The sequence below is a fragment of the Cyprinus carpio genome, chromosome B13, assembly GCF_018340385.1.
Source record: "Cyprinus carpio isolate SPL01 chromosome B13, ASM1834038v1, whole genome shotgun sequence".
Taxonomy (NCBI): Eukaryota; Metazoa; Chordata; class Actinopteri; order Cypriniformes; family Cyprinidae; genus Cyprinus; species Cyprinus carpio.
Window position 1 is genome coordinate 15,291,285 of NC_056609.1, and position 12,986 is coordinate 15,304,270.

At 37.1% G+C, this 12,986-nt stretch overlaps 1 protein-coding gene across 1 annotated transcript in view; it reads left to right on the top strand.

The window, feature by feature from the left end:
- The first annotated feature begins 266 nt into the window (after positions 1–266).
- Positions 267–12,986, top strand: part of ndst2a (N-deacetylase/N-sulfotransferase (heparan glucosaminyl) 2a) — a 106,825-nt gene continuing 94,105 nt past the window's right edge. Inside the window, exon 1 of the mRNA XM_042736752.1 lies at positions 267–505. The gene's annotated coding sequence lies outside the window, so the exon portion shown is untranslated. The remainder of the gene's footprint in view (positions 506–12,986) is intronic.

The window sequence follows — 12,986 nt, forward strand, 5'->3', positions numbered from 1 at the left end:
TTAAAAACACAAATGTGTAAAGATAATGTACACGATAATCTCACACAGGTCCTTGTTTGGGCCCCTACCTGAAAGAAAAATGCTCGGAGGTCCACTCTGTTGGAAACAAGTCTTTCGAATTTGACTACAGTGCGGGGGTTTGAATTCAACAAATGTATGCCTTAAAGTATTTTAACATATGTATTTTGTTCTAATAAATCCAAAATGTCAGGTGACACATTTTAACACATTCAACTTAAGCTTCACTTTTAAAAATACTTTGAGCTGGTGTCTTGTGAAATTGTGAGTAACGGGAGGTCCCCCCCTACTGGACGGATTGATTTGGTTCGTTCCAGAGTTTTCGGTAGGTAGCGCGTCTCGAGCCAACAGCAGCATCATAGTCGAGTGAAGATGGCGGCTCAGAGAGTGATGCTGTCAGCGAGAGTTTGAGTCCACCTCTCATTTTGAAACTTATGAAACATTTGCGGATCCCTTACGGATAGCTGTATCAAAGAGAACTATATCGGTGAGTCATGTTTGGTGTTTTCTTCAAAACAAGCGCGGTTTTGCCTCTTCAGAACTGAAGAAATGCTACGGCTAGCCGCGCTAACCTCGTTCTGAGGAAAATCAGAGGAGCGACTTCTCAACGTGTTTTAATTTAAAACCCATTTTAGTTGTCAAATACACTGCTATATTTAAAAAACCGTGCCATTTACCTCTCTCCAAGCTCAACTGTTTGCATAAATACTACGTCTAGCCGCCGTAGAGACTGTTTGAGCCGCGGTGGAGTTGAGTTTTGCAGTTTAGTGGAAGTTTTGAATAGTCACTGACTTTTATCTACACGTCCAGCGAGTGTTTAGGTAATGCTAATATATATACACATACACAAATCAGCGCTTTCTTGCTCATTACACAGCCTTAATGTGCAGTAACACGGTCAAAGTGTGTGTGTGTGAGCGTTTGTAAGTCTGAGTTTCAGAGCAGCTGGGACAAAAGCAACGCGGGATGCTTGTTGCTTTTAAATGCATCTGTTTCTGTAAGACTTTATGGGCAGATTGAGTCTGCATTGGCACCTTTACGCAGTCCATAGAAAATCTGAGCTGCTCTGCCAGCTCATGCCATAGAGACTCGTTTTGGGCAGTAATGAATTTTGCATGGGCTTCAGTCAATGCTCTGTTCTCTTTTAAAGGTGAGGCGAGAATATCTCATGTGTCAGCCTGCAGTTGCACAGCTGTGTTGCTTTTGAAAATCTCTTTAAAATGATAATTCAGTTCGTGTTGCTCTAGCTAAAGTTAACAGAATATGCTCTTGGATTTGTAGTACTTTGAACTGTTTGGGTGTTTTTAGTAATGTGCATGCATGACGGGTCGTTCTTGTATTTTTGAACATGTTCGGGTCTTGCGTTAAGAAAATATGCCTCTATATTTGTGAGTTGTTGACGCATAACGTGCCCATTATTTTATGACCAAGATTTTAGTTTAAAATGTGTGTACATATATAAGGGAATTTGTAATTACCCTTTAATTAAGTGTTTAATGGATGTGTAATAACCTTTTTTTGGAAATTTTAAAAGTGCAAAAAAAATTTGTTTTTTAAATTTTTTTTTGTTTTATAAGTAGTAGTAGGTCTTATCTTTTTTAAAAAGAAACTTTTGTGTTTTTGTGGAGTATATATAAAGAGTGTATCATGTATTTTGCTTTTTGAATATTGAACGATAAGGAAAGTATTTTAAAATAATATTTAGCATTTTTATGTACGTTTAATAATCAAAACATGGATAACAAATGAAATGTGGTTCAGTGACACTCAAGTAGTTTTCAAACTAACACACTCCTTGGCTTGTCCTATTTTGCCCACAAGGAATATTGAGTCATTTTTATGAATGATCCTAAAATGATTTTCTTTATCCTGAGGCAGTTTTGGATTGAAAACTCGTAGATCAAGTAGTCAAGATTTTTATAACCATTATGTCTTTTGTTTGCTTTTGTTGCGTAATATGTAATATTTCTGTATAATGCATTATGCTTGTTGAATATTGAATTGTAAGAAAAAGGAAGTTCAGTTATATTATATAAGTTTTCTTTATTAATATCAGTCATTTTTAATAATTATTGAGATTGGATAACACATGAAATTGATCTCAGCGACTTGTGATTCAATGATACTTGGATTATCAAATTGCTTTCAAACTTAACACAGTCCTTGGCTTGTCCTTTTTTTTGCCCAGGTAATATTTGGAGATATTTTATTTATGATCATACAATGATTTTCTCCATTTGGAGGCCTTCTTTAAATATTAGATTGAAGTCTCACGGATAGTTTAAGAATAGCTGTAAAAAGCTTGATTTTACACTTGTGTCTCTTGAGCTTTTGTTTGTCCTCTTTTCTCTTTCTGTTTCTTGTGCAGACTGTGGTGTAAAAGTTTTAAAACAGGACAAATATATGCCATGCCATGACATCACACATAACTCAGTTCACTCTGTCCCCAAGTCTATGACCCAATTAGCATTGAATTGTGAGTTGAAGATGAGTTATAAAGAACATTTTAAATGTCTGAGATAATTTGCAAATGAGTGTTGGGCCTCGGGTGGCTCTCATGCTGAGACTTTTTTTGGGGGGGGGTGTAACGGAAAGTGGGACAAGATTTGGATTATGTTTCAATAGAGCTGGAGAAGAACCCAGAATCCCATTAGATTAATGACATCAAATGACCGGGCTCTTTTCTTTAGCCTCATCTCCCTAAAGCTGGTATTAATTTCACTCCTGTATCTTAATTGCATGCGTATAGTATTACTCGCTCACTAGTTCAGAATGACCTTTGGAAAGACTGTTTAACTGAACGTGCAACCTAGGTCTGTAACTTTATAATCGCATGAATGTATTGTCATGTTAGAAAAAAGCTTAGTTGTGTCCATGAAATGACCCCTTTTTTGCATAGATAATGCGAACATGCTTTTTTTTGCTGCAGTGCAGTCCACTGAGTCTACTGTCACTTTCCACTAAAGAACAGAACAGAATATAGGGGATCTGTTTTTTTTTTCAGTCCGTTTAATCTTCAGGGAGCTGAGTCAGGTCCTGTGCAGCACTGGGAAATCAGAGAGAGATGTCGACACGGAGGGAATTCTGCAGCTTGATCGAGCCATGCAATGAAGGAAGCACTCAAGGAATGCTTGAGGAGAGGAAGAGTTCTTCTCCAAACCAGTAGTCATGAGGATAGCAGAAGTAATAATAGCAATAACACCACCAATAATAATATGAATCATGTATTTATTTATTTATTTTTTCCTGAACTGATTGTGTTAAAAGAAGTGGTTCAGTGTTGGAATGAAATTAACTGAGGCCGCAGTACACTCCAGTACACTATACATTTTTTTGTTTTTTTTTAAAGGGGTCCTATTATGCTCTGTTACAAGGTCTTGATTTTGTTTTGGGGGTGTACTAGAACAGGCTCTCATACTAGGTAGTTCAAAAAACACATTATTTTTCACATATTTTACATTACAACACCTCTCTCCCCAGTCTGGCAGGAACAGCTGGAATAGTTCCTGTATCAAATGAAGGCCCGCCTTATGAAATACGAAATGCGCTGTGATTGGTTAGCTGGGCCAGTCTGTGTTGTGATTGGCTCTACTCGGCGCCTGGTCGGGAAATGTCTTGCCACTTACCACAGCCACTGCTGTGAGCTTCAGTGTAAATATTGCGCCAAAATCAAATCAATTTAAGCGGGATTTAAACCCGGATGATTGTAACCACTCTAAGCCTCGTCTGCCTTGAGAAAACACTCGCAGCTCAACCAGGTCTCGTCCTATTCGTCGACCTTTGTGATTTCACAAATCCCAGAAAATATGCGTTGTAGTCCAAACGAGTCGTTCGTTGTAGTTTTTGAAAAGTAAAATATTTCCTTTTGAAGTGGACTTTGAGCTTTGTAACTTTGCAGATCTTTTTTCTGCTCAAACAGCAACATTACAGACTAACTAAAGTTGAAAAAGCATAATAGCACCCCTTTAAGTTGCAAACAAAAGGACTTTTCACACTTGAAATTGTTAGCCCTGGGTCATTCTAAACACTCAATTATGGTTTGTCTTGTTTCACGATTCATGCTGCTTATACAGCCTAAAAAACCCTGGGTTTAAAAGAACCCAATTTGTTTTAAACCCAAGGGCTGGGTAAATATAGGACAAAAAATATTTGAGATTAATTTTACCCAGCATATTGGGTTATTTATTTAATCAATCATAATGGGTTGATTTAACCCAGCTAATGGGTTGATACATTTTTACTATAATACTTACTTATTTATTGTTTTATACATGAAATAATGTTTACAGATTAATTTAAATCCTCTAAACATTTGTAAAATACTCAACAACCACTGGTTTGCGTGATAACTTCCTTTTATTTTTCTTTATTTATCATTTACAGCATTGTTTATATTGTTGTTATGTAGGCTATACATATTGTTTTTTAAACTAATTTAACTAACATTAGAAGGAAACATTAAACAGAAGTAATTCACGTTTAATCGGCCAGTCTCTGTTATTCTGTTTCCACCGTAACGGTCCTGGCTCTCATGCCCGAACTGGAATCGTGTTCAGTGGAGAACTGGTCATTGCTAAGACCGCCGCCCCATTTCACTCTTAGCCAAAATAAACTGCGACTGCCTTCATAACCTGCCCATAAAAAAACAGTAAACATTACTAAGGACATATTTAACATCCAAAGTATTTGTGTTCTGTATCTTTATGAATAAAATCTTTTTTTATGCAAAGCATCAGGCTTTTCCATCATAAGACCAAAATAAACATTTAAAATAAAATGTACACAAACCTGTATTTTACTGAAGAAATGCATCAAATCAATTGCGATTACAACTGCTCTGTCTGAAGAGTATGCAAAATCCCAGCGATAAATGACTCAACTGCTGGGTCATGACTGACCCAGGATCTGAGTAACGCAAAAACTACCCAAACATTGGGTTGTTACATTTGACCCAGGAGCTGGGTAACACAAAATCTACCCAAACACTGAAAAAAATAACCTTCCCAAAAAAGACCTAAAAGGCTTAACCCAGTATTTGGGTTAAAAAATAACCAAGGATTTTGTACACAGGGTTAACAATTAATCCTGGACAGTCATAAGTTGACATTTCACACTGTACTTTCCTAAACTCAAGGGTAATGTTCTTATTTGCATGTTGAAGGCAGTATGTTTACATAAAGGCTCAAGCATTGTGTACTGTCATATACAGTCTACTGACTGTACTATCACGTTTTCCAGAATGGACTTTTTGGATTATAAATGTAAGAATAAAACACTCCACTTAACACAAATTCACATTTTTTCCATCACCCTTTGATGGTGAAACGACAGCTCTGGAACGACTGCTTATATGTTGAGCGGTGTTTTAGTGACTGACCCAGGGACACGGTTGGCTGTCATCTAGCCATAAGTGTTTCACACTGCACAAGTTTGGCATTGCACAGACTGGAGTTTCATAACCCTGGGTCAAAAAAAAAAAAAGTGGCGCTAACCCCGCTGATAAATTACAAGCGTTTAGCATACCTTTAAACTGAGGGTTTAGAACCCAGGTTTAAGAACAGTGTGAAAAGTTTCATGTTTAATTTGTTAGTTGCAATTTCTCTGTAGTTATTTGATAACTTTACTGGCAATTTCTGAGTGAAAAATTGTTTCTTCACCAAATATTTTTCAGTGTAGAGATTTTCCTTTTTTTCAACATTCAGGCTACCAAGACGTTTACTCGCAGTCTCCAGTTGTCAGTTTAGTACGTTTGAAAGACTTTTGTTGTAGCTTTGATCGGGTGTGCCGACTGAAGCCCTGAGAATGAGCCCAGAGCGGTCTGCTGAAATAGTCTGCTTCATGTACCCATCCAGAGCCTCTTTTAGCCCTGACTTCACTGAGTCAAGAGGCAGAGACAAACAAACGATCATACAGTCTTCCTCTGGTCTCTAACAACCGATCAGTATGCTGAGCCTAAATAGCTCTCGTTATTAATAAAAAGGGATGCTGCAGGGATCGTTGCATGGCAGGGGTCAAGAGGTGCAAGTATTAATGGCATGCTAGTTTAATATCAGATCAGTTCTGAGTTGATTGCCAGCCCAGCAGAGATATAAGCATCCTTCATCTGCAAGCCTGTGGGGCTTCAGTTAGCTTTGTGTTATCTTCACAGGTTATGGCATTGAAGAGAGCAATCTTTTTTTATCTAGTGGATGATGAATTATGAATGGTTATTATTTAAGAGTGGGAGTATGTGGCTCTTTTCACAGGCGTAGACTAAGATAAGTGGTCATGTTGTATATATATATAAGTATATTAAGGATTCTTTTGGATGTAGCTATTATTTATAGTTAAAATATAAACATGGATTTCTTAGTTTAATCAGACCTTTTTACAAGCTGTTTTTGGGCCACATGCTTTTTTTTTTTTAGAACTCATTTCTCTTCACCTGTTTGCACACCTCTCAAAAACATACAGCAGTTGCATGTTTTTCCCCCCATTTTCCCCTTATGTATTTCTGTTTATCTGGCATTTGCCAGTAAATCTCACCTGGTTTGAACTCCATTAGATGGATTCTTTCTACATGCCACAAGATATTATGTCTTTTTCTGACTCGATCTATCTCTCCGCACAGCTGCGGATTACAAAAAAATTGCATCGCCTTTCGGTCTGTTTATTTTTTCCTTGAAGTTTCTCCAGGGATAAGATTGGGTGTAACTAATTGAATAGCCATGCAGGGTAAGCACAGTTCTCCTCTCCTAAATGTAAGCCTCATTCTCCTGGTGCTGATTCACAGGTGAGGGGGTTGTGTGGCATGCCATTTAAACTTGATTATCAGGAAGGCCCTTCTGAATCGCTTGTGCTGGACACACATTATCAAGCTGCCCTTCTGGTGAGAAGGCTTTGTCAGAGAAGTGATCTCCATACGGTCTGTCTCTGGTGGTTTTATCACTGCCAGAAACATTACAGTCTGTCATTCATCGTGAGTTTTTTTTTTTTCTTTTTTTTCTTCAAATAGTTTGTTGTGGTATTATTGTGGTGTTGTGTAATTGATTGATGTTGTTTTTTTTATTATTAGAATGTGTATTTTTTTTTTTTGGTATATGTGATATTATTGATCATCTGGGATACCTTTTGAAATTGACAGTTTTCTGCTTTAGTGCTGTAAGAAGTCAAACTAACTTCACACAGTTAACACCTTTTAAATGTACAACTAATTACAGTAGACTTTACATATCACTCTTGAAAATAAAGGTTTCAGATTTTTTACAACATTTTTATTTTTTTTGCTTAGATGCTGTAGACCAGACCTAGTGCTCTTTGAGAGTTCAAAATTAAAATATGCAAACCATTTTTAGTGTCTAAATGGAACAAAGTAAAAATCTTTGCTTTGACTGGAATTGTGCCTGGACTTTAAAGTGGATTGAAACCTATAAATGAATATTTTATTATACCTATATTATATTATTTTTACCTTCTGATAGGAAAATTACAGTACTTTTCTCCTAATTTCTTTTCTTGAAAAACGTAATCCCTTGAGTTGTTATATTGGGAGAAACCTGCTGTTTCAATGAACACTGGTTTACAAGTGTGTCTCATTACAAAACTGGTGAAATGTAATTATCTGTCCACATAAATGTTGGAAATTATGCGCATGTGAAAATAGTGCACAACTGGGGCCTGTTGCATTCCCAAATGCACATTTAACTCACAGCATATAGAGAGATGGAGTTTGCTGCTTAGAAACATGCAACGCTTTGTCATATTCTTATTCTCTTTTAGTTCATTTGACAGATTTTTGCCAAAGCAATGGCACAAAACAATGTCAAAGACATTTTATGTTATTATTAAAGTGTAAAAATATTTTCAGTGCATTACTAAACTGTGGCAGGACAGATTAGACTGTGACAGAGTGTAACTAATTAATAAAAAAACATGGGAAAGGTTCTTTGGGGAACCCAAAATTGCTGTGATTTTTAATGGTTGCATAAATGTTAAAGGTTCTTTATAGAAGCATACATTCCATCGAAGGATCTTTGTTTTTAAGAGTAATGATTTAATGATCACTGCTGAGTTGGTACTATGTTTCAAGTGCAGTTTTTTTTCCTTAACACATATTGTTTTCTTTTCATCAGGCTCTTAATGATTTAAGTCCTCTCTTGGAAAATCTTAAGGCAAACAAGGTCCGATTTCTCTGTCTGTTCTGAATGTCAGGCTGTCCAGCTGTTTGAGATGTTTGGCTTCCTCCATAGGGCTTTAAAGTAGAACATTCACAGAAGAAGTCAAATGGGTCACACGGGTTTAGTGGCCTGCACTGTGCTGTCCAGCAGCTTGTTTAAGTGATCCATCCTGTGCCATGCCGATATCCAATCTTATCAGACATCTGAGGAAAAAAACGGGAAAGTGTCACTACCTGTACTAGCACTTCCACCCATCTGACTGTCAGCACTGTATGTTGTGGATTTTTTTTTTTTTTATATTGTGAATATCCAGACTAATACCATAACAAATAATCTGATATGTATATAAATGTGTATCGTCCCTACTAGAGTCCCATCTGAAATGCATGCTAATGAAAGTCTGCCGCAGACCAGTATAAATCAGTCAACACAGACGAAAGGGGTGGGTAGTGCACCTCTAGAATGTTTTTCCCCCTTAGGTTAAAGAAATGGTAGATTGATTCAATTATCTGTAAATGAGAGATCAAAGGACTCAGAAAAACAACATTTTTGAAGTAGCGGCGGAAGATTAGTTGTTCTAATCTCTTCAGGGTTTTTCTGCCTCCCCATCAAGAGCTCTTGTACATGGTGGCTGCTACAAAGAGCGGCGCTTCTACTCTTTCAAGATGAAACCTCTCTCTCACTTCAGTCCTCATGCTTTGCTTGAAGAGGTAGTCTGTTTGTCCGTCTTTAAAATGATGTCTTCCTTAATGCAAAATGTTTTTTGTTTGTATTTGACATCTGTTTTTCTGTTTGTAAAAGGTTTTCAAAAGGTCTCTTTGACCACATTTATCTCAGTGAAAGGGTCTTGATATGTTGTATGGCTGCATGCATTTACTGCCAAGAACACCAAGGCATTAAACATTCTTGACATACTGCCTCAATCATTGAGTTTGAGCAATCAAGTAATAGCTGAACTGATTTGAATGCACTAAACTTGTTGCTTCAATTCAACGTCAGGTGTTCTGGGATTTCTGTTAAACATTTAATTGTAGTAAAATTCAGTGAGGCAGCTGCATTTCTTGTTTTACTCCTCATCTGCTTGTCCTGATTCAAATGACTGTCAATGTCTTTGTAGTTTTTGTGTGTTTTAATGCATTTCCATATTTTGATCTTTGGCCTTTTTTCTGAGTGGGTGTCTGTTAGGAATGGATATCACCATTGCAAAGTGATACATGTCGCAGTGCATCACAATTTCACAGTTGGAACGACATGAAAAATTTGCTTCATTTATCTCTCGTACAGATGCTCACAAATGTGTTTGAGAAACACTTTCAGCATTTGAGCTTGTTTAGATGCAACTTCTTTTTCTTTATTAATCTTATCTACTGTAGTTTTTTTTTTAAGAAGATTTAAAAATGTAGTTTTTATATTTTCAATTAAATTAGAGTTGAGTATTCATTCAGAATGTGGGAAGTCGTGGCCTAATGGTTAGAGAGTCGGACTCCCAATCGAAAGGTTGTGAGTTCGAGTCTCGGGCCGGCAGGAATTGTGGGTGGGGGGAGTGCATGTACAGTGCTCTCTCCACCTTCAATACCACGACTTAGGTGCCCTTGAGCAAGGCATCGAACCCCCAACTGCTCCCCGGGCGCCGCAGCATAAAATGGCTGCCCACTGCTCCGGGTGTGTGTTCACAGTGTGTGTGTGTGTGTGTGTGTTCACTGCTCTGTGTGTGTGCACTTCGGATGGGTTAAATGCAGAGCATGAATTCTGAGTATGGGTCACCATACTTGGCTGAATGTCACGTCACTTTCACTTTTTTCACTTTCAGAATGTACATTTCAAACACAATTTCCCAAGTCATTGGATTTCTTAAATGCACCTTCATTTGGGAAACCCTGACATGATATCACTATGATTTTGGACTCTCAATATAGACATCCCATGGCAGTTTAAGCTTCTCTCTAATCTATTGATAAGGGTAATGTTATCTAGCAGGGGTGTAAGAAAATATTGATACGTGCGATGTTTTGTTTGGCAATACTGTATCGATTCTCAAAAACGGAATATCGATATTGAAAAAAAAAAAAATCATACAAGATTTTCAGTGGGATTTCATTTGACCTAAAATAAAAATCATTCAGCGGTCTCAACAAAACAAACAAATAAAAACATATGTATATCGTTTACTCATTCACAGAAAACTTACAAGTAGTGACGAGAGTCTGTCGAATCATCTGGTGGGATGACTAAGGCACTGTTGCCAAGTTATACAGCAAAATGTTCTTTAATATCTGACGCAAGACTTAATGGTGTTATTACAGAGATTATAAACCCACTCTACTGCCATTATGCCTTTGAGAAAATCAATTAACCTGGGATTGCTCCAGGAGGACTGTCCCTGCAATTGTTACACTACAAGTCACTTTGCCAAACTAGCACCTGCTAAACAACAAAGCAAACAGCTATTAGTCTGATCACAAAAAAACAAAACAAAAAAAAGTTCCCTAATACAATAAACTCAATTTAGAGAAGACAATTAAGGTGTATTACATCATCAGTGGTTTGGATTCTTTTGGAATCATGTTTGCAATGCTAATATTCAGATCACCTGCACTCCTGTGATATCACTTTAACACTTTACATCATTGACTGCTTTTCCTTTTCCATCCAAGTCAATGAAGGAAGTGAGAAAAAGTTTGCTACCATTTATAGAAGAGCTTCTGCATTTTCTTTAATTGTTGCACCTTTGACCCATTCTATCGCATCTCACTAATTTTTAGCATAGAACTAATTGTTTAGGGTTGTTTTCAGGTTAAAATATTAAACTGTGTTTATTAGAGAAAAGGTCTTTTGTTATACAGCAAGTATATCCTGGAAAAAAACTGAAGTGTGCTCCTGATTATTTTTTTTTTTTTTTTTTGTGGAAAAGAAAAAAAAACATTAGTGGCAAAAAAGTGATGCATATACTGCTACAGAATAGGTACTGAGAGCGTTTAGTCATCTGAATAATCTAACAAATGTACATGAAGGACACTTCCGGTATTCAGCAAGATTCCTATATTCTACACTGCTTTCAGGAATGTTTTAGGTATTTGGAAGCTATTAAATTCAAGGTTGTGCGCGGCACTGCACTGGAAAAATGACTAAGGAATCACATGCTTGTAGTCCAACTGCCACAACAAAAAAACAAACTAAAGCACTAACCAAAATACAGGCAACCTAAAATTTGGTGCGGTGTTCTTATTTAGCCATAGGAACTCAAAATATATTTTAAAACACAATCACAGTTCTGTATGTCTCAAGGATTCAGGCTCTTCTGAAAATGTGAAGCAACAGCAAACGCTTATCGATTTATTTCCTTTGAAGAGCCTATAGACATAAGTATCACTTTAAAGAGGAGAGCATCCCCAAAATGCTGAGTGTGTGTGAAGTCTGAGTAATAACAGTCTGTATCTCAACAGTCAGGAGAAGTGCACAGCAATTGATTTAACTTGAAACATTATCCGGAATCAAATGAAGCCTTACAGAAATAAAGTGTGGAATATGAAGCCGTCAGCAGGCATACAAACCCAGATGAAAAAGGAGGAAAATAAGCCGCGGGATTGTGTTACCCATTGGCAGAAGACTAGATATGTCAGGTGTTTTGTCAATATAAATCATTAGATGTTATGGCCATTTCAAGGGCTTGATTCATCAGTGCAGTATTGCAAGTAGGTTTTACTATGTTTTAGCATGGTGAAGATTGTATTTTTATTTATTTATTTTGTGTGTATGTGTGCAACAAATGTTCAACTTACAGTTACTACATTTATAGAGGGGTGGCAAGCTGTGCTGAAGTGGGACGTTTATGACACTATGCCTCCATTGGCTGCAGTCACTGTATGTGACATTAGGAACACACTTAGACATTTTGGAGAAACTGCAGCTTGATCCCACACAGTAAACAAGATTGTCTGGTTTAGTTTTGATTGCTTGTGTGAGAAAGGTTTATCAGTACCCAGACCTGTCTTACTGCAAGTTTCAAAAAAGTACATGCTAGTTAGTTGAGTAGTTTTGTTTTTCATTCTGGTTTTGAGCTGTAATGTGCTTGCTTAAAGGGTTACTCCACCACAAAATGAAAATGTTTTCATTAATCACTTACCCCCATGTCGTTCCAAACCCGTAAAAGCTTTGTTCATCTTTGGAACACAATTTAAGATATTTTGGATGAAAACCGGGAGGCTTGTGACTGTCCCATAGACTGCCAAGTAAGTAACAGTGTCAAGGTCCAGGAAAGTATGAAATGCATCGTCAGAATACTCCATCTGCCATCAGTGATTCAACCGTAACATTATAGTGACGAGAATATGTTTTGTACATGAAAACAAAAAACAAAAATAATGTCTTTATTCAACAATTTCTCTCCTCTGTGTCTCTCCAAATCAGCGTAGCGCCATTTTGGGCAATTCTGAGCAGTATGCATATGGCTTACACTCTTCTGTGTCAGACACAGAGAAGTGGAATTGTTGAATGAAATCGTTATTTTTGTTTTCTTCATGTACAACAAGTATTGTCGTCGCTTCATAATGTTACGGTTGAATCACTGATGGCAGATGGAGTATTCTGACGATGCTTTTCATACTTCCCTGGACCTTGACACTGTTACTTACTTGGCAGTCTATGGGACAATCTCAAGCCTCCCTGTTTTCATCCAAAATATCTTAAATTGTGTCCCGAAGATGAACAAAGCTTTTACAGGTTTGGAACGACATGGGGGTAAGTGAATAATGAAAAAAAAATCATTTTGGGATGGAGTATCCCTTTAAAATCTTAGAGAAAAAATGTAGACTC